The sequence below is a fragment of the Heterodontus francisci genome, chromosome 37 (assembly GCF_036365525.1).
Source record: "Heterodontus francisci isolate sHetFra1 chromosome 37, sHetFra1.hap1, whole genome shotgun sequence".
Classification (NCBI taxonomy): Eukaryota; Metazoa; Chordata; class Chondrichthyes; order Heterodontiformes; family Heterodontidae; genus Heterodontus; species Heterodontus francisci.
In genome coordinates, this window is record NC_090407.1 from 48,562,033 (window position 1) to 48,584,238 (window position 22,206).

A 22,206-nucleotide genomic window follows, 5' to 3' on the forward strand; every position below is an offset into this window, starting at 1 on the left:
CCACTCAGTGTACAGATACCTCCCTGAGAGAGAGGGACTGATAGACACCAGTCAGTGTACATATATCTCCCTGAGAGAGAGGGACTGAGAGACACCAGTCAGTGTACAGATATCTCCCTGAGAGAGAGGGACTGAGAGACACCAGTCAGTGTACAGATATCTCCCTGAGAGAGAGGGACTGTGAGACACCACTCAGTGTACCGATATCTCCCTGAGAGACAGGGACTGAGAGACACCACACAGTGTACAGATATCTCCCTGAGAGAGAGGGACTGAGAGACACCAGTCAGTGTACAGATATCTCCCTGAGAGACTGGGACTGAGAGACACCAGTCAGTGTACAGATATCTCCCTGAGAGAGAGGGACTGTGAGACACCACTCAGTGTACAGATATCTCCCTGAGAGACAGGGACTGAGAGACACCAGTCAGTGTACAGATATCTCCCTGAGAGAGAGGGACTGAGAGACACCACTCAGTGTATAGATATCTCCCTGACAGACAGGGACTGAGAGACACCACTCAGTGTACAGATATCTCCCTGAGAGACAGGGGCTGTGAGACACCACTCAGAGTACAGATATCTCCCTGAGAGAGAGGGACTGAGAGACACCAGTCAGTGTACGGATATCTCCCTGAGAGAGAGGGACTGAGAGACACCAGTCAGTGTACATATATCTCCCTGAGAGACAGGGACTGAGAGACACCACTCAGTGTACAGATAACTCCCTGAGAGAGAGGGACTGAGAGGCACCAGTCAGTGTACATATATCTCCCTGAGAGAGAGGGACTGAGAGACACCAGTCAGTGTACAGATATCTCCCTGAGAGAGAGGGACTGAGAGACACCAGTCAGTGTACAGATATCTCCCTGAGAGAGAGGGACTGTGAGACACCACTCAGTGTACAGATATCTCCCTGAGAGACAGGGACTGAGAGACACCACACAGTGTACAGATATCTCCCTGAGAGAGAGGGACTGAGAGACACCAGTCAGTGTACAGATATCTCCCTGAGAGACTGGGACTGAGAGACACCAGTCAGTGTACAGATATCTCCCTGAGAGAGAGGGACTGTGAGACACCACTCAGTGTACAGATATCTCCCTGAGAGACAGTGACTGAGAGACACCAGTCAGTGTACAGATATCTCCCTGAGAGAGAGGGACTGAGAGACACCACTCAGTGTATAGATATCTCCCTGACAGACAGGGACTGAGAGACACCACTCAGTGTACAGATATCTCCCTGAGAGACAGGGGCTGTGAGACACCACTCAGTGTACAGATATCTCCCTGAGAGAGAGGGACTGAGAGACACCAGTCAGTGTACGGATATCTCCCTGAGAGAGAGGGACTGAGAGACACCAGTCAGTGTACATATATCTCCCTGAGAGACAGGGACTGAGAGACACCACTCAGTGTACAGATACCTCCCTGAGAGAGAGGGACTGAGAGGCACCAGTCAGTGTACATATATCTCCCTGAGAGAGAGGGACTGAGAGACACCACTCAGTGCTCAGATATCTCCCTGAGAGAGAGGGACTGAGAGACACCACTCAGTGTACAGATATCTCCCTGAGAGAGAGGGACTGAGAGACACCACTCAGTGTACAGATATCTCCCTGAGAGACAGGGACTGAGAGACACCACTCAGTGTACAGATATCTCCCTGAGAGAGAGGGACTGAGAGACACCAGTCAGTGTACAGATATCTCCCTGAGAGACTTGGACTGAGAGACACCAGTCAGTGTACAGATATCTCCCTGAGAGTGAGGGACTGTGAGACACCACTCAGTGTACAGATTTCTCCCTGAGAGACAGGGACTGAGAGACACCAGTCAGTGTACAGATATCTCCCTGAGAGAGAGGGACTGAGAGACACCACTCAGTGTATAGATATCTCCCTGACAGACAGGGACTGAGAGACACCACTCAGTGTACAGATATCTCCCTGAGAGACAGGGGCTGTGAGACACCAGTCAGTGTACAGATATCTCCCTGAGAGAGAGGGACTGAGAGACACCAGTCAGTGTACAGATATCTCCCTGAGAGAGAGGGACTGAGAGACACCAGTCAGTGTACATATATCTCCCTGAGAGACAGGGACTGAGAGACACCACTCAGTGTACAGATACCTCCCTGAGAGAGAGGGACTGAGAGGCACCAGTCAGTGTACATATATCTCCCTGAGAGAGAGGGACTGAGAGACACCACTCAGTGTTCAGATATCTCCCTGAGAGAGAGGGACTGAGAGACACCACTCAGTGTACATATATCTCCCTGAGAGAGAGGGACTGAGAGACACCAGTCAGTGTACAGATATCTCCCTGAGAGAGAGGGACTGAGAGACACCAGTCAGTGTACAGATATCTCCCTGAGAGACAGGGGCTGTGAGACACCACTCAGTGTACAGATATCTCCCTGAGAGAGAGGGACTGAGAGACACCAGTCAGTGTACAGATATCTCCCTGAGAGAGAGGGACTGAGAGACACCAGTCAGTGTACAAATATCTCCCTGAGAGACAGGGACTGAGAGACACCACTCAGTGTACAGATACCTCCCTGAGAGAGAGGGACTGAGAGGCACCAGTCAGTGTACATATATCTCCCTGAGAGAGAGGGACTGAGAGACACCACTCAGTGTTCAGATATCTCCCTGACAGAGAGGGACTGAGAGACACCACTCAGTGTACAGATATCTCCCTGAGAGACAGGGACTGTGAGACACCAGTCAGTGTACAGATACCTCCCTGAGAGAGAGGGACTGAGAGACACCAGTCAGTGTACAGATATCTCCCTGAGAGACAGGTACTGAGAGACACCACTCAGTGTACAGATATCTCCCTGAGAGAGAGGGACTGAGAGACACCACTCAGTGTACAGATATCTCCCTGAGAGAGAGGGACTGAAAGACACCAGTCAGTGTACAGATATCTCTCTGAGAGAGAGGGACTGTGAGACACCAGTCAGTGTACAGATATCTCCCTGAGAGAGTGGGACTGAGAGACTCCAGTCAGTGTACATATGTCTCCCTGAGAGACAGGGAATGAGAGACACCACTCAGTGTGCAGATACCTTCCTGAGAGAGAGGGACTGAGAGACACCAGTCAGTGTACATATATCTCCCTGAGAGAGAAGGACTGAGAGACACCACTCAGTGTACAGATATCTCCCTGAGAGACAGGGACTGAGAGACACCCGTCAGTGTACATATATCTCCCTGAGAGACAGGGACTGAGAGACACCACTCAGTGTACAGATACCTCCCTGAGAGAGAGGGACTGATAGACACCAGTCAGTGTACATATATCTCCCTGAGAGAGAGGGACTGAGAGACACCAGTCAGTGTACAGATATCTCCCTGAGAGAGAGGGACTGAGAGACACCAGTCAGTGTACAGATATCTCCCTGAGAGAGAGGGACTGTGAGACACCACTCAGTGTACCGATATCTCCCTGAGAGACAGGGACTGAGAGACACCACACAGTGTACAGATATCTCCCTGAGAGAGAGGGACTGAGAGACACCAGTCAGTGTACAGATATCTCCCTGAGAGACTGGGACTGAGAGACACCAGTCAGTGTACAGATATCTCCCTGAGAGAGAGGGACTGTGAGACACCACTCAGTGTACAGATATCTCCCTGAGAGACAGGGACTGAGAGACACCAGTCAGTGTACAGATATCTCCCTGAGAGAGAGGGACTGAGAGACACCACTCAGTGTATAGATATCTCCCTGACAGACAGGGACTGAGAGACACCACTCAGTGTACAGATATCTCCCTGAGAGACAGGGGCTGTGAGACACCACTCAGAGTACAGATATCTCCCTGAGAGAGAGGGACTGAGAGACACCAGTCAGTGTACGGATATCTCCCTGAGAGAGAGGGACTGAGAGACACCAGTCAGTGTACATATATCTCCCTGAGAGACAGGGACTGAGAGACACCACTCAGTGTACAGATAACTCCCTGAGAGAGAGGGACTGAGAGGCACCAGTCAGTGTACATATATCTCCCTGAGAGAGAGGGACTGAGAGACACCAGTCAGTGTACAGATATCTCCCTGAGAGAGAGGGACTGAGAGACACCAGTCAGTGTACAGATATCTCCCTGAGAGAGAGGGACTGTGAGACACCACTCAGTGTACAGATATCTCCCTGAGAGACAGGGACTGAGAGACACCACACAGTGTACAGATATCTCCCTGAGAGAGAGGGACTGAGAGACACCAGTCAGTGTACAGATATCTCCCTGAGAGACTGGGACTGAGAGACACCAGTCAGTGTACAGATATCTCCCTGAGAGAGAGGGACTGTGAGACACCACTCAGTGTACAGATATCTCCCTGAGAGACAGTGACTGAGAGACACCAGTCAGTGTACAGATATCTCCCTGAGAGAGAGGGACTGAGAGACACCACTCAGTGTATAGATATCTCCCTGACAGACAGGGACTGAGAGACACCACTCAGTGTACAGATATCTCCCTGAGAGACAGGGGCTGTGAGACACCACTCAGTGTACAGATATCTCCCTGAGAGAGAGGGACTGAGAGACACCAGTCAGTGTACGGATATCTCCCTGAGAGAGAGGGACTGAGAGACACCAGTCAGTGTACATATATCTCCCTGAGAGACAGGGACTGAGAGACACCACTCAGTGTACAGATACCTCCCTGAGAGAGAGGGACTGAGAGGCACCAGTCAGTGTACATATATCTCCCTGAGAGAGAGGGACTGAGAGACACCACTCAGTGCTCAGATATCTCCCTGAGAGAGAGGGACTGAGAGACACCACTCAGTGTACAGATATCTCCCTGAGAGAGAGGGACTGAGAGACACCACTCAGTGTACAGATATCTCCCTGAGAGACAGGGACTGAGAGACACCACTCAGTGTACAGATATCTCCCTGAGAGAGAGGGACTGAGAGACACCAGTCAGTGTACAGATATCTCCCTGAGAGACTTGGACTGAGAGACACCAGTCAGTGTACAGATATCTCCCTGAGAGTGAGGGACTGTGAGACACCACTCAGTGTACAGATTTCTCCCTGAGAGACAGGGACTGAGAGACACCAGTCAGTGTACAGATATCTCCCTGAGAGAGAGGGACTGAGAGACACCACTCAGTGTATAGATATCTCCCTGACAGACAGGGACTGAGAGACACCACTCAGTGTACAGATATCTCCCTGAGAGACAGGGGCTGTGAGACACCAGTCAGTGTACAGATATCTCCCTGAGAGAGAGGGACTGAGAGACACCAGTCAGTGTACAGATATCTCCCTGAGAGAGAGGGACTGAGAGACACCAGTCAGTGTACATATATCTCCCTGAGAGACAGGGACTGAGAGACACCACTCAGTGTACAGATACCTCCCTGAGAGAGAGGGACTGAGAGGCACCAGTCAGTGTACATATATCTCCCTGAGAGAGAGGGACTGAGAGACACCACTCAGTGTTCAGATATCTCCCTGAGAGAGAGGGACTGAGAGACACCACTCAGTGTACAGATATCTCCCTGAGAGAGAGGGACTGAGAGACACCACTCAGTGTACAGATATCTCCCTGAGAGACAGGGACTGAGAGACACCAGTCAGTGTACAGATATCTCCCTGAGAGACAGGGACTGTGAGACACCACTCAGTGCACAGATATCTCCCTGAGAGAGAGGGACTGAGAGACACCAGTCAGTGTACAGATATCTCCCTGAGAGAGAGGGACTGAGAGACACCAATCAGTGTACATATATCTCCCTGAGAGACAGGGACTGAGAGACACCAGTCAGTGTACATAAAGCTCCCTGAGAGACAGGGACTGAGAGACACCAGTCGGTGTACAGATATCTCCCTGAGAGACACCACTCAGTGTACATAAAGCTCCCTGAGAGACAGGGACTGAGAGACACCAGTCAGTGTACAGATATCTCCCTGAGAGAGAGGGACTGTGAGACACCAGTCAGTGTACAGATATCTCCCTGAGAGAGAGGGACTGAGAGACACCACTCAGTGTATAGATATCTCCCTGAGAGACAGGGACTGAGAGACACCACTCAGTGTACAGATATCTCCCTGAGAGAGAGGGACTGAGAGACACCACTCAGTGTACAGATATCTCCCTGAGAGAGAGGGACTGAGAGACACCACTCAGTGTACAGATATCTCCCTGAGAGAGAGGGACTGAGAGACACCACTCACTGTACAGATATCTCCCTCAGAGACAGGGACTGAGAGACACCAGTCAGAGTACAGATATCTCCCTGAGAGAGAGGGACTGAGAGACACCACTCAGTGCACAGATATCTCCCTGAGAGACAGGGACTGAGAGACACCAGTCAGTGTACAGATATCTCCCTGAGAGAGTGGGACTGTGAGACACCACTCAGTGCACAGATATCTCCCTGAGAGAGAGGGGCTGAGAGACACCAGTCAGTGTACAGATATCTCCCTGAGAGAGAGGGACTGAGAGACACCACTCAGTGAATAGATATCTCCCTGAGAGACACCACTCAGTGTACATAAAGCTCACTGAGAGAAAGGGACTGAGAGACACCAGTCAGTGTACAGATATCTCCCTGAGAGACAGGGACTGAGAGACACCACTCAGTGTACAGATACCTCCCTGAGAGAGAGGGACTGAGAGTCACCAGTCAGTGTACAGATATCTCCCTGAGAGAGAGGGACTGAGAGACACCACTCAGTGTACAGATATCTCCCTGAGAGACAGGGACTGAGAGACACCACTCAGTGTATAGATATCTCCCTGACAGACAGGGACTGAGAGACACCAGTCAGTGTACAGATATCTCCCTGAGAGACAGGGGCTGTGAGACACCACTCAGTGTACAGATATCTCCCTGAGAGAGAGGGACTGAGTGACACCAGTCAGTGTACAGATATCTCCCTGAGAGAGAGGCACTGAGAGACACCACTCAGTGTACAGATATCTCCCTGAGAGACAGGGACTGAGAGACACCAGTCAGAGTACAGATATCTCCCTGAGAGAGAGGGACTGAGAGACACCACTCACTGTACAGATATCTCCCTGAGAGACAGGGACTGAGAGACACCACTCATTGTCCAGATATCTCCCTGAGAGAGAGGGATTGAGAGACACCACTCAGTGTACAGATATCTCCCTGAGAGAGAGGGACTGAGAGACACCACTCAGTGTACAGATATCTCCCTGAGAGACAGGGAATGAGAGACACCACTCAGTGTACAGATACCTCCCTGAGAGAGAGGGACTGAGAGACACCAGTCAGTGTACAGATATCTCCCTGAGAGACAGGGACTGAGAGACACCACTCAGTGTACAGATATCTCCCTGAGAGAGAGGGACTGAGAGACACCCGTCAGTGTACAGATATCTCCCTGAGAGAGAGGGACTGAAAGACACCAGTCAGTGTACAGATATCTCTCTGAGAGAGAGGGACTGTGAGACACCAGTCAGTGTACAGATATCTCCCTGAGAGAGAGGGACTGAGAGACACCACTCAGTGTACAGATATCTCCCTGAGAGACAGGGACTGAGAGACACCAGTCAGTGTACATATGTCTCCCTGAGAGACAGGGAATGAGAGACACCACTCAGTGTACAGATACCTCCCTGAGAGAGAGGGACTGAGAGACACCAGTCAGTGTACATATATCTCCCTGAGAGAGAGGGACTGAGAGACACCACTCAGTGTACAGATATCTCCCTGAGAGACAGGGACTGAGAGACACCAGTCAGAGTACAGATATCTCCCTGAGAGAGAGGGACTGAGAGACACCACTCACTGTACAGATATCTCCCTGAGAGACAGGGACTGAGAGACACCACTTATTGTCCAGATATCTCCCTGAGAGAGAGGGACTGAGAGACACCACTCAGTGTACAGATATCTCCCTGAGAGAGAGGGACTGAGAGACACCACTCAGTGTACAGATATCTCCCTGAGAGACAGGGAATGAGAGACACCACTCAGTGTACAGATACCTCCCTGAGAGTGAGGGACTGAGAGACACCAGTCAGTGTACAGATATCTCCCTGAGAGACAGGGACTGAGAGACACCACTCAGTGTACAGATATCTCCCTGAGAGAGAGGGACTGAGAGACACCACTCAGTGTACAGATATCTCCCTGAGAGAGAGGGACTGAAAGACAACAGTCAGTGTACAGATATCTCTCTGAGAGAGAGGGACTGTGAGACACCAGTCAGTGTACAGATATCTCCCTGAGAGAGAGGGACTGAGAGACACCACTCAGTGTACAGATATCTCCCTGAGAGACAGGGACTGAGAGACACCAGTCAGTGTACATATGTCTCCCTGAGAGACAGGGAATGAGAGACACCACTCAGTGTACAGGTACCTCCCTGAGAGAGAGGGACTGAGAGACACTAGTCAGTGTACATATATCTCCCTGAGAGACAGGGACTGAGAGACACCACTCAGTGTACAGATACCTCCCTGAGAGAGAGGGACTGATAGACACCAGTCAGTGTACATATATCTCCCTGAGAGAGAGGGACTGAGAGACACCAGTCAGTGTACAGATATCTCCCTGAGAGACTGGGACTGAGAGACACCAGTCAGTGTACAGATATCTCCCTGAGAGAGAGGGACTGTGAGACACCACTCAGTGTACAGATATCTCCCTGAGAGACAGGGACTGAGAGACGCCAGTCAGTGTACAGATATCTCCCTGAGAGAGAGGGACTGAGAGACACCACTCAGTGTATAGATATCTCCCTGACAGACAGGGACTGAGAGACACCACTCAGTGTACAGATATCTCCCTGAGAGACAGGGGCTGTGAGACACCACTCAGTGTACAGATATCTCCCTGAGAGAGAGGGACTGAGAGACACCACTCAGTGTACAGATATCTCCCTGAGAGAGAGGGACTGAGAGACACCAGTCAGTGTACATATATCTCCCTGAGAGACAGGGACTGAGAGACACCACTCAGCGTACAGATACCTCCCTGAGAGAGAGGGACTGAGAGGCACCAGTCAGTGTACATATATCTCCCTGAGAGAGAGGGACTGAGAGACACCACTCAGTGTTCAGATATCTCCCTGAGAGAGAGGGACTGAGAGACACCACTCAGTGTACTGATATCTCCCTGAGAGAGAGGGACTGAGAGACACCACTCAGTGTACAGATATCTCCCTGAGAGACAGGGACTGAGAGACACCAGTCAGTGTACAGATATCTCCCTGAGAGAGAGGGACTGTGAGACACCACTCAGTGCACAGATATCTCCCTGAGAGAGAGGGACTGAGAGACACCAGTCAGTGTACAGATATCTCCCTGAGAGACAGGGACTGAGAGACACCAGTCAGTGTACATATATCTCCCTGAGAGACAGGGACTGAGAGACACCAGTCAGTGTACGTAAAGCTCCCTGAGAGACAGGGACTGAGAGACACCAGTCGGTGTACAGATATCTCCCTGAGAGACACCACTCAGTGTACATAAAGCTCCCTGAGAGACAGGGACTGAGAGACACCAGTCAGTGTACAGATATCTCCCTGAGAGAGAGGGACTGTGAGACACCAGTCAGTGTACAGATATCTCCCTGAGAGAGAGGGACTGAGAGACACCACTCAGTGTATAGATATCTCCCTGAGAGACAGGGACTGAGAGACACCACTCAGTGTACAGATATCTCCCTGAGAGAGAGGGACTGAGAGACACCACTCAGTGTACAGATATCTCCCTGAGAGAGAGGGACTGAGAGACACCACTCAGTGTACAGATATCTCGCTGAGAGAGAGGGACTGAGAGACACCACTCACTGTACAGATATCTCCCTCAGAGACAGGGACTGAGAGACACCAGTCAGAGTACAGATATCTCCCTGAGAGAGAGGGACTGAGAGACACCACTCAGTGCACAGATATCTCCCTGAGAGACAGGGACTGAGAGACACCAGTCAGTGTCCAGATATCTCCCTGAGAGAGAGGGACTGTGAGACACCACTCAGTGCACAGATATCTCCCTGAGACAGAGGGCCTGAGAGACACCAGTCAGTGTACAGATATCTCCCTGAGAGAGAGGGACTGAGAGACACCACTCAGTGAATAGATATCTCCCTGAGAGACAGGGGCTGTGAGACACCACTCAGTGTACAGATATCTCCCTGAGAGACAGGGACTAAGAGACACCACTCAGTGTACAGATATCTCCCTGAGAGAGAGGGACTGTGAGACACCACTCAGTGCACAGATATCTCCCTGAGAGAGAGGGACTGAGAGACACCACTCAGTGTACAGATATCTCCCTGAGAGACAGGGACTGAGAGACACCAGTCAGAGTACAGATATCTCCCTGAGAGAGAGAGACTGAGAGACACCATTCAATGTACATATATCTCCCTGAGAGACAGGAACTGAGAGACACCACTCAGTGTACAGATATCTCCCTGAGAGAGAGGGACTGAGAGACACCACTCAGTGTACAGATATCTCCCTGAGAGACAAGGACTGAGAGACACCAGTCAGTGTACATATATCTCCCTGAGAGACAGGGACTGAGAGACACCAGTCAGTGTACATATATCTCCCTGAGAGACAGGGACTGAGAGACACCAGTCAGTGTACAGATATCTCCCTGAGAGACAGGGACTGAGAGACACCACTCCGTGTACATATATCTCCCTGAGAGACAGGGACTGAGAGACACCAGTCAGTGTACAGATATCTCCCTGAGAGAGAGGGACTGAGAGACACCACTCAGTGTACATAAAGCTCCCTGAGAGACACCACTCAGTGTACATAAAGCTCACTGAGAGACAGGGACTGAGAGACACCAGTCAGTGTACAGATATCTCCCTGAGAGACAGGGACTGAGAGACACCACTCAGTGTACAGATACCTCCCTGAGAGACAGGGACTGAGAGACACCACTCAGTGTATAGATATCTCCCTGACAGACAGGGACTGAGAGACACCAGTCAGTGTACAGATATCTCCCTGAGAGACAGGGGCTGTGAGACACCACTCAGTGTACAGATATCTCCCTGAGAGAGAGGGACTGAGAGACACCACTCAGTGTACAGATATCTCCCTGAGAGACAGGGACTGAGAGACACCACTCAGTGTATAGATATCTCCCTGACAGACAGGGACTGAGAGACACCAGTCAGTGTACAGATATCTCCCTGAGAGACAGGGGCTGTGTGACACCACTCAGTGTACAGATATCTCCCTGAGAGAGAGGGACTGAGAGTCACCACTCAGTGTACAGATATCTCCCTGAGAGAGAGGGACTGAGAGACACCACTCAGTGTACAGATATCTCCCTGAGAGACAAGGACTGAGAGACACCAGTCAGTGTACATATATCTCCCTGAGAGACAGGGACTGAGAGACACCAGTCAGTGTACATATATCTCCCTGAGAGACAGGGACTGAGAGACACCAGTCAGTGTACAGATATCTCCCTGAGAGACAGGGACTGAGAGACACCACTCAGTGTACATATATCTCCCTGAGAGACAGGGACTGAGAGACACCAGTCAGTGTACAGATATCTCCCTGAGAGAGAGGGACTGAGAGACACCACTCAGTGTACATAAAGCTCCCTGAGAGACACCACTCAGTGTACATAAAGCTCACTGAGAGACAGGGACTGAGAGACACCAGTCAGTGTACAGATATCTCCCTGAGAGACAGGGACTGAGAGACACCACTCAGTGTACAGATACCTCCCTGAGAGAGAGGGACTGAGAGTCACCAGTCAGTGTACAGATATCTCCCTGAGAGAGAGGGACTGAGAGACACCACTCAGTGTACAGATATCTCCCTGAGAGACAGGGACTGAGAGACACCACTCAGTGTATAGATATCTCCCTGACAGACAGGGACTGAGAGACACCAGTCAGTGTACAGATATCTCCCTGAGAGACAGGGGCTGTGAGACACCACTCAGTGTACAGATATCTCCCTGAGAGAGAGGGACTGAGAGTCACCAGTCAGTGTACAGATATCTCCCTGAGAGAGAGGGACTGAGAGACACCACTCAGTGTACAGATATCTCCCTGAGAGACAGGGACTGAGAGACACCACTCAGTGTATAGATATCTCCCTGACAGACAGGGACTGAGAGACACCAGTCAGTGTACAGATATCTCCCTGAGAGACAGGGACTGAGAGACACCAGTCAGTGTACATAAAGCTCCCTGAGAGACAGGGACTGAGAGACACCAGTCGGTGTACAGATATCTCCCTGAGAGACACCACTCAATGTACATAAAGCTCCCTGAGAGACAGGGACTGAGAGACAACAGTCAGTGTACAGATATCTCCCTGAGAGAGAGGGACTGTGAGACACCAGTCAGTGTACAGATATCTCCCTGAGAGACAGGGACTGAGAGACACCACTCAGTGTATAGATATCTCCCTGAGAGACAGGGACTGAGAGACACCACTCAGTGTACAGATATCTCCCTGAGAGAGAGGGACTGAGAGACACCACTCAGTGTACAGATATCTCCCTGAGAGAGAGGGACTGAGAGACACCACTCAGTGTACAGATATCTCCCTGAGAGAGAGGGACTGAGAGACACCACTCACTGTACAGATATCTCCCTCAGAGACAGGGACTGAGAGACACCAGTCAGAGTACAGATATCTCCCTGAGAGACAGGGGCTGTGAGACACCACTCAGTGTACAGATATCTCCCTGAGAGACAGGGACTAAGAGACACCACTCAGTGTACAGATATCTCCCTGAGAGAGAGGGACTGTGAGACACCACTCAGTGCACAGATATCTCCCTGAGAGAGAGGGACTGAGAGACACCACTCAGTGTACAGATATCTCCCTGAGAGACAGGGACTGAGAGACACCAGTCAGAGTACAGATATCTCCCTGAGAGAGAGAGACTGAGAGACACCATTCAATGTACATATATCTCCCTGAGAGACAGGAACTGAGAGACACCACTCAGTGTACAGATATCTCCCTGAGAGAGAGGGACTGAGAGACACCACTCAGTGAACAGATATCTCCCTGAGAGACAAGGACTGAGAGACACCAGTCAGTGTACATATATCTCCCTGAGAGACAGGGACTGAGAGACACCAGTCAGTGTACATATATCTCCCTGAGAGACAGGGACTGAGAGACACCAGTCAGTGTACAGATATCTCCCTGAGAGACAGGGACTGAGAGACACCACTCCGTGTACATATATCTCCCTGAGAGACAGGGAATGAGAGACACCAGTCAGTGTACAGATATCTCCCTGAGAGAGAGGGACTGAGAGACACCACTCAGTGTACATAAAGCTCCCTGAGAGACACCACTCAGTGTACATAAAGCTCACTGAGAGACAGGGACTGAGAGACACCAGTCAGTGTACAGATATCTCCCTGAGAGACAGGGACTGAGAGACACCACTCAGTGTACAGATACCTCCCTGAGAGACAGGGACTGAGAGACACCACTCAGTGTATAGATATCTCCCTGACAGACAGGGACTGAGAGACACCAGTCAGTGTACAGATATCTCCCTGAGAGACAGGGGCTGTGAGACACCACTCAGTGTACAGATATCTCCCTGAGAGAGAGGGACTGAGAGACACCACTCAGTGTACAGATATCTCCCTGAGAGACAGGGACTGAGAGACACCACTCAGTGTATAGATATCTCCCTGACAGACAGGGACTGAGAGACACCAGTCAGTGTACAGATATCTCCCTGAGAGACAGGGGCTGTGAGACACCACTCAGTGTACAGATATCTCCCTGAGAGAGAGGGACTGAGAGTCACCACTCAGTGTACAGATATCTCCCTGAGAGAGAGGGACTGAGAGACACCACTCAGTGTACAGATATCTCCCTGAGAGACAAGGACTGAGAGACACCAGTCAGTGTACATATATCTCCCTGAGAGACAGGGACTGAGAGACACCACTCAGTGTACATATATCTCCCTGAGAGACAGGGACTGAGAGACACCAGTCAGTGTACAGATATCTCCCTGAGAGAGAGGGACTGAGAGACACCACTCAGTGTACATAAAGCTCCCTGAGAGACACCACTCAGTGTACATAAAGCTCACTGAGAGACAGGGACTGAGAGACACCAGTCAGTGTACAGATATCTCCCTGAGAGACAGGGACTGAGAGACACCACTCAGTGTACAGATACCTCCCTGAGAGAGAGGGACTGAGAGTCACCAGTCAGTGTACAGATATCTCCCTGAGAGAGAGGGACTGAGAGACACCACTCAGTGTACAGATATCTCCCTGAGAGACAGGGACTGAGAGACACCACTCAGTGTATAGATATCTCCCTGACAGACAGGGACTGAGAGACACCAGTCAGTGTACAGATATCTCCCTGAGAGACAGGGGCTGTGAGACACCACTCAGTGTACAGATATCTCCCTGAGAGAGAGGGACTGAGAGTCACCAGTCAGTGTACAGATATCTCCCTGAGAGAGAGGGACTGAGAGACACCACTCAGTGTACAGATATCTCCCTGAGAGACAGGGACTGAGAGACACCACTCAGTGTATAGATATCTCCCTGACAGACAGGGACTGAGAGACACCAGTCAGTGTACAGATATCTCCCTGAGAGACAGGGACTGAGAGACACCAGTCAGTGTACATAAAGCTCCCTGAGAGACAGGGACTGAGAGACACCAGTCGGTGTACAGATATCTCCCTGAGAGACACCACTCAATGTACATAAAGCTCCCTGAGAGACAGGGACTGAGAGACAACAGTCAGTGTACAGATATCTCCCTGAGAGAGAGGGACTGTGAGACACCAGTCAGTGTACAGATATCTCCCTGAGAGACAGGGACTGAGAGACACCACTCAGTGTATAGATATCTCCCTGAGAGACAGGGACTGAGAGACACCACTCAGTGTACAGATATCTCCCTGAGAGAGAGGGACTGAGAGACACCACTCAGTGTACAGATATCTGCCTGAGAGAGAGGGACTGAGAGACACCACTCAGTGTACAGATATCTCCCTCAGAGACAGGGACTGAGAGACACCACTCAGTGTATAGATATCTCCCTGACAGACAGGGACTGAGAGACACCAGTCAGTGTACAGATATCTCCCTGAGAGACAGGGACTGAGAGACACCAGTCAGTGTACATAAAGCTCCCTGAGAGACAGGGACTGAGAGACACCAGTCGGTGTACAGATATCTCCCTGAGAGACACCACTCAATGTACATAAAGCTCCCTGAGAGACAGGGACTGAGAGACAACAGTCAGTGTACAGATATCTCCCTGAGAGAGAGGGACTGTGAGACACCAGTCAGTGTACAGATATCTCCCTGAGAGACAGGGACTGAGAGACACCACTCAGTGTATAGATATCTCCCTGAGAGACAGGGACTGAGAGACACCACTCAGTGTACAGATATCTCCCTGAGAGAGAGGGACTGAGAGACACCACTCAGTGTACAGATATCTCCCTGAGAGAGAGGGACTGAGAGACACCACTCAGTGTACAGATATCTCCCTGAGAGAGAGGGACTGAGAGACACCACTCACTGTACAGATATCTCCCTCAGAGACAGGGACTGAGAGACACCAGTCAGAGTACAGATATCTCCCTGAGAGACAGGGGCTGTGAGACACCACTCAGTGTACAGATATCTCCCTGAGAGACAGGGACTAAGAGACACCACTCAGTGTACAGATATCTCCCTGAGAGAGAGGGACTGTGAGACACCACTCAGTGCACAGATATCTCCCTGAGAGAGAGGGACTGAGAGACACCACTCAGTGTACAGATATCTCCCTGAGAGACAGGGACTGAGAGACACCAGTCAGAGTACAGATATCTCCCTGAGAGAGAGAGACTGAGAGACACCATTCAATGTACATATATCTCCCTGAGAGACAGGAACTGAGAGACACCACTCAGTGTACAGATATCTCCCTGAGAGAGAGGGACTGAGAGACACCACTCAGTGTACAGATATCTCCCTGAGAGACAAGGACTGAGAGACACCAGTCAGTGTACATATATCTCCCTGAGAGACAGGGACTGAGAGACACCAGTCAGTGTACATATATCTCCCTGAGAGACAGGGACTGAGAGACACCAGTCAGTGTACAGATATCTCCCTGAGAGACAGGGACTGAGAGACACCACTCCGTGTACATATATCTCCCTGAGAGACAGGGACTGAGAGACACCAGTCAGTGTACAGATATCTCCCTGAGAGAGAGGGACTGAGAGACACCACTCAGTGTACATAAAGCTCCCTGAGAGACACCACTCAGTGTACATAAAGCTCACTGAGAGACAGGGACTGAGAGACACCAGTCAGTGTACAGATATCTCCCTGAGAGACAGGGACTGAGAGACACCACTCAGTGTACAGATACCTCCCTGAGAGACAGGGACTGAGAGACACCACTCAGTGTATAGATATCTCCCTGACAGACAGGGACTGAGAGACACCAGTCAGTGTACAGATATCTCCCTGAGAGACAGGGGCTGTGAGACACCACTCAGTGTACAGATATCTCCCTGAGAGAGAGGGACTGAGAGACACCACTCAGTGTACAGATATCTCCCTGAGAGACAGGGACTGAGAGACACCACTCAGTGTATAGATATCTCCCTGACAGACAGGGACTGAGAGACACCAGTCAGTGTACAGATATCTCCCTGAGAGACAGGGGCTGTGAGACACCACTCAGTGTACAGATATCTCCCTGAGAGAGAGGGACTGAGAGTCACCACTCAGTGTACAGATATCTCCCTGAGAGAGAGGGACTGAGAGACACCACTCAGTGTACAGATATCTCCCTGAGAGACAAGGACTGAGAGACACCAGTCAGTGTACATATATCTCCCTGAGAGACAGGGACTGAGAGACACCAGTCAGTGTACATATATCTCCCTGAGAGACAGGGACTGAGAGACACCAGTCAGTGTACAGATATCTCCCTGAGAGACAGGGACTGAGAGACACCACTCAGTGTACATATATCTCCCTGAGAGACAGGGACTGAGAGACACCAGTCAGTGTACAGATATCTCCCTGAGAGAGAGGGACTGAGAGACACCACTCAGTGTACATAAAGCTCCCTGAGAGACACCACTCAGTGTACATAAAGCTCACTGAGAGACAGGGACTGAGAGACACCAGTCAGTGTACAGATATCTCCCTGAGAGACAGGGACTGAGAGACACCACTCAGTGTACAGATACCTCCCTGAGAGAGAGGGACTGAGAGTCACCAGTCAGTGTACAGATATCTCCCTGAGAGAGAGGGACTGAGAGACACCACTCAGTGTACAGATATCTCCCTGAGAGACAGGGACTGAGAGACACCACTCAGTGTATAGATATCTCCCTGACAGACAGGGACTGAGAGACACCAGTCAGTGTACAGATATCTCCCTGAGAGACAGGGGCTGTGAGACACCACTCAGTGTACAGATATCTCCCTGAGAGAGAGGGACTGAGAGTCACCAGTCAGTGTACAGATATCTCCCTGAGAGAGAGGGACTGAGAGACACCACTCAGTGTACAGATATCTCCCTGAGAGACAGGGACTGAGAGACACCACTCAGTGTATAGATATCTCCCTGACAGACAGGGACTGAGAGACACCAGTCAGTGTACAGATATCTCCCTGAGAGACAGGGACTGAGAGACACCAGTCAGTGTACATAAAGCTCCCTGAGAGACAGGGACTGAGAGACACCAGTCGGTGTACAGATATCTCCCTGAGAGACACCACTCAATGTACATAAAGCTCCCTGAGAGACAGGGACTGAGAGACAACAGTCAGTGTACAGATATCTCCCTGAGAGAGAGGGACTGTGAGACACCAGTCAGTGTACAGATATCTCCCTGAGAGACAGGGACTGAGAGACACCACTCAGTGTATAGATATCTCCCTGAGAGACAGGGACTGAGAGACACCACTCAGTGTACAGATATCTCCCTGAGAGAGAGGGACTGAGAGACACCACTCAGTGTACAGATATCTCCCTGAGAGAGAGGGACTGAGAGACACCACTCAGTGTACAGATATCTCCCTCAGAGACAGGGACTGAGAGACACCAGTCAGAGTACAGATATCTCCCTGAGAGAGAGGGACTGAGAGACACCACTCAGTGCACAGATATCTACCTGAGAGACAGGGACTGAGAGACACCAGTCAGTGTACAGATATCTCCCTGAGAGAGAGGGACTGTGAGACACCACTCAGTGCACAGATATCTCCCTGAGAGAGAGGGACTGAGAGACACCACTCAGTGAATAGATATCTCCCTGAGAGACACCACTCAGTGTACATAAAGCTCACTGAGAGAGAGGGACTGAGAGACACCAGTCAGTGTACAGATATCTCCCTGAGAGACTGGGACTGAGAGACACCAGTCAGTGTACAGATATCTCCCTGAGAGAGAGGGACTGTGAGACACCACTCAGTGTACAGATATCTCCCTGAGAGACAGGGACTGAGAGACGCCAGTCAGTGTACAGATATCTCCCTGAGAGAGAGGGACTGAGAGACACCACTCAGTGTATAGATATCTCCCTGACAGACAGGGACTGAGAGACACCACTCAGTGTACAGATATCTCCCTGAGAGACAGGGGCTGTGAGACACCACTCAGTGTACAGATATCTCCCTGAGAGAGAGGGACTGAGAGACACCAGTCAGTGTACAGATATCTCCCTGAGAGAGAGGGACTGAGAGACACCAGTCAGTGAATATATCTCCCTGAGAGACAGGGACTGAGAGACACCACTCACTGTACAGATACCTCCCTGAGAGAGAGGGACTGAGAGGCACCAGTCAGTGTACATATATCTCCCTGAGAGAGATGGACTGAGAGACACCACTCAGTGTTCAGATATCTCTCCGAGAGAGAGGGACTGAGAGACACCACTCAGTGTACAGATATCTCCCTGAGAGAGAGGGAATGAGAGACACCACTCAGTGTACAGATATCTCCCTGAGAGACAGGGACTGAGAGACACCAGTCAGTGTACAGATATCTCCCTGAGAGAGAGGGACTGTGAGACACCACTCAGTGCACAGATATCTCCCTGAGAGAGAGGGACTGAGAGACACCAGTCAGTGTACAGATATCTCCCTGAGAGAGAGGGACTGAGAGACACCAGTCAGTGTACATATATCTCCCTGAGAGACAGGGACTGAGAGACACCAGTCGGTGTACAGATATCTCCCTGAGAGACACCACTCAGTGTACATAAAGCTCCCTGAGAGACAGGGACTGAGAGACACCAGTCAGTGTACAGATATCTCCCTGAGAGAGAGGGACTGTGAGACACCAGTCAGTGTACAGATATCTCCCTGAGAGAGAGGGACTGAGAGACACCACTCAGTGTATAGATATCTCCCTGAGAGAGAGGGACTGAGAGACACCACTCAGTGTACATAAAGCTCCCTGAGAGACACCACTCAGTGTACATAAAGCTCACTGAGAGACAGGGACTGAGAGACACCAGTCAGTGTACAGATATCTCCCTGAGAGACAGGGACTGAGAGACACCACTCAGTGTACAGATACCTCCCTGAGAGAGAGGGACTGAGAGTCACCAGTCAGTGTACAGATATCTCCCTGAGAGAGAGGGACTGAGAGACACCACTCAGTGTACAGATATCTCCCTGAGAGACAGGGACTGAGAGACACCACTCAGTGTATAGATATCTCCCTGACAGACAGGGACTGAGAGACACCAGTCAGTGTACAGATATCTCCCAGAGAGACAGGGGCTGAGAGACACCAGTCAGTGTACAGATATCTCCCTGAGAGAGAGGGACTGAGAGACACCACTCAGTGTACATAAAGCTCCCTGAGAGACACCACTCAGTGTACATAAAGCTCACTGAGAGACAGGGACTGAGAGACACCAGTCAGTGTACAGATATCTCCCTGAGAGACAGGGACTGAGAGACACCACTCAGTGTACAGATACCTCCCTGAGAGAGAGGGACTGAGAGTCACCAGTCAGTGTACAGATATCTCCCTGAGAGAGAGGGACTGAGAGACACCGCTCAGTGTACAGATATCTCCCTGAGAGACAGGGACTGAGAGACACCACTCAGTGTATAGATATCTCCCTGACAGACAGGGACTGAGAGACACCAGTCAGTGTACAGATATCTCCCTGAGAGACAGAGGCTGTGAGACACCACTCAGTGTACAGATATCTCCCTGAGAGAGAGGGACTGAGAGACACCACTCAGTGTACAGATATCTCCCTGAGAGACAGGGACTGAGAGACACCAGTCAGAGTACAGATATCTCCCTGAGAGAGAGGGACTGAGAGAGACCACTCAATGTACAGATATCTCCCTGAGAGACAGGGACTGAGAGACACCACTCATTGTCGAGATATCTCCCTGAGAGAGAGGGACTGAGAGACACCACTCAGTGTACAGATATCTCCCTGAGAGAGAGGGACTGAGAGACACCACTCAGTGTACAGATATCTCCCTGAGAGACAGGAAATGAGAGACACCACTCAGTGTACAGATACCTCCCTGAGAGAGAGGGACTGAGAGACACCAGTCAGTGTACAGATATCTCCCTGAGAGACAGGGACTGAGAGACACCACTCAGTGTACAGATATCTCCCTGAGAGAGAGGGACTGAGAGACACCACTCAGTGTACAGATATCTCCCTGAGAGAGAGGGACTGAAAGACACCAGTCAGTGTACAGATATCTCTCTCAGAGAGAGGGACTGTGAGACACCAGTCAGTGTACAGATATCTCCCTGAGAGAGAGGGACTGAGAGACACCACTCAGTGTACAGATATCTCCCTGAGAGACAGGGACTGAGAGACACCAGTCAGTGTACATATGTCTCCCTGAGAGACAGGGAATGAGAGACACCACTCAGTGTACAGATACCTCCCTGAGAGAGAGGGACTGAGAGACACCAGTCAGTGTACATATATCTCCCTGAGAGAGAGGGACTGAGAGACACCACTCAGTGTACAGATATCTCCCTGAGAGACAGGGACTGAGAGACACCAGTCAGTGTACATATATCTCCCTGAGAGACAGGGACTGAGAGACACCACTCAGTGTACAGATATCTCCCTGAGAGACAGGGACTGAGAGACACCACTCAGTGTACAGATATCTCCCTGAGAGAGAGGGACTGAGAGACAGCAGTCAGTGTACAGATATCTCCCTGAGAGACTGGGACTGAGAGACACCAGTCAGTGTACAGATATCTCCCTGAGAGAGAGGGACTGTGAGACACCACTCAGTGTATAGATATCTCCCTGAGAGACAGGGACTGAGAGACACCAGTCAGTGTACAGATATCACCCTGAGAGAGAGGGACTGAGAGACACCACTCAGTGTATAGATATCTCCCTGACAGACAGGGACTGAGAGACACCACTCAGTGTACAGATATCTCCCTGAGAGACAGGGGCTGTGAGACACCACTCAGTGTACAGATATCTCCCTGAGAGAGAGGGACTGAGAGACACCAGTCAGTGTACAGATATCTCCCTGAGAGAGAGGGACTGAGAGACACCAGTCAGTGTACATATATCTCCCTGAGAGACAGGGACTGAGAGACACCACTCAGTGTACAGATACCTCCCTGAGAGAGAGGGACTGAGAGGCACCAGTCAGTGTACATATATCTCCCTGAGAGAGAGGGACTGAGAGACACCACTCAGTGTTCAGATATCTCCCTGAGAGAGAGGGAATGAGAGACACCACTCAGTGTACAGATATCTCCCTGAGAGAGAGGGACTGAGAGACACCACTCAGTGTACAGATATCTCCCTGAGAGACAGGGACTGAGAGACATCAGTCAGTGTACATAAAGCTCCCTGAGAGACAGGGACTGAGAGACACCAGTCGGTGTACAGATATCTCCCTGAGAGACACCACTCAGTGTACATAAAGCTCCCTGAGAGACAGGGACTGAGAGACAACAGTCAGTGTACAGATATCTCCCTGAGAGAGAGGGACTGTGAGACACCAGTCAGTGTACAGATATCTCCCTGAGAGACAGGGACTGAGAGACACCACTCAGTGTATAGATATCTCCCTGAGAGACAGGGACTGAGAGACACCACTCAGTGTACAGATATCTCCCTGAGAGAGAGGGACTGAGAGACACCACTCAGTGTACAGATATCTCCCTGAGAGAGAGGGACTGAGAGACACCACTCAGTGTACAGATATCTCCCTGAGAGAGAGGGACTGA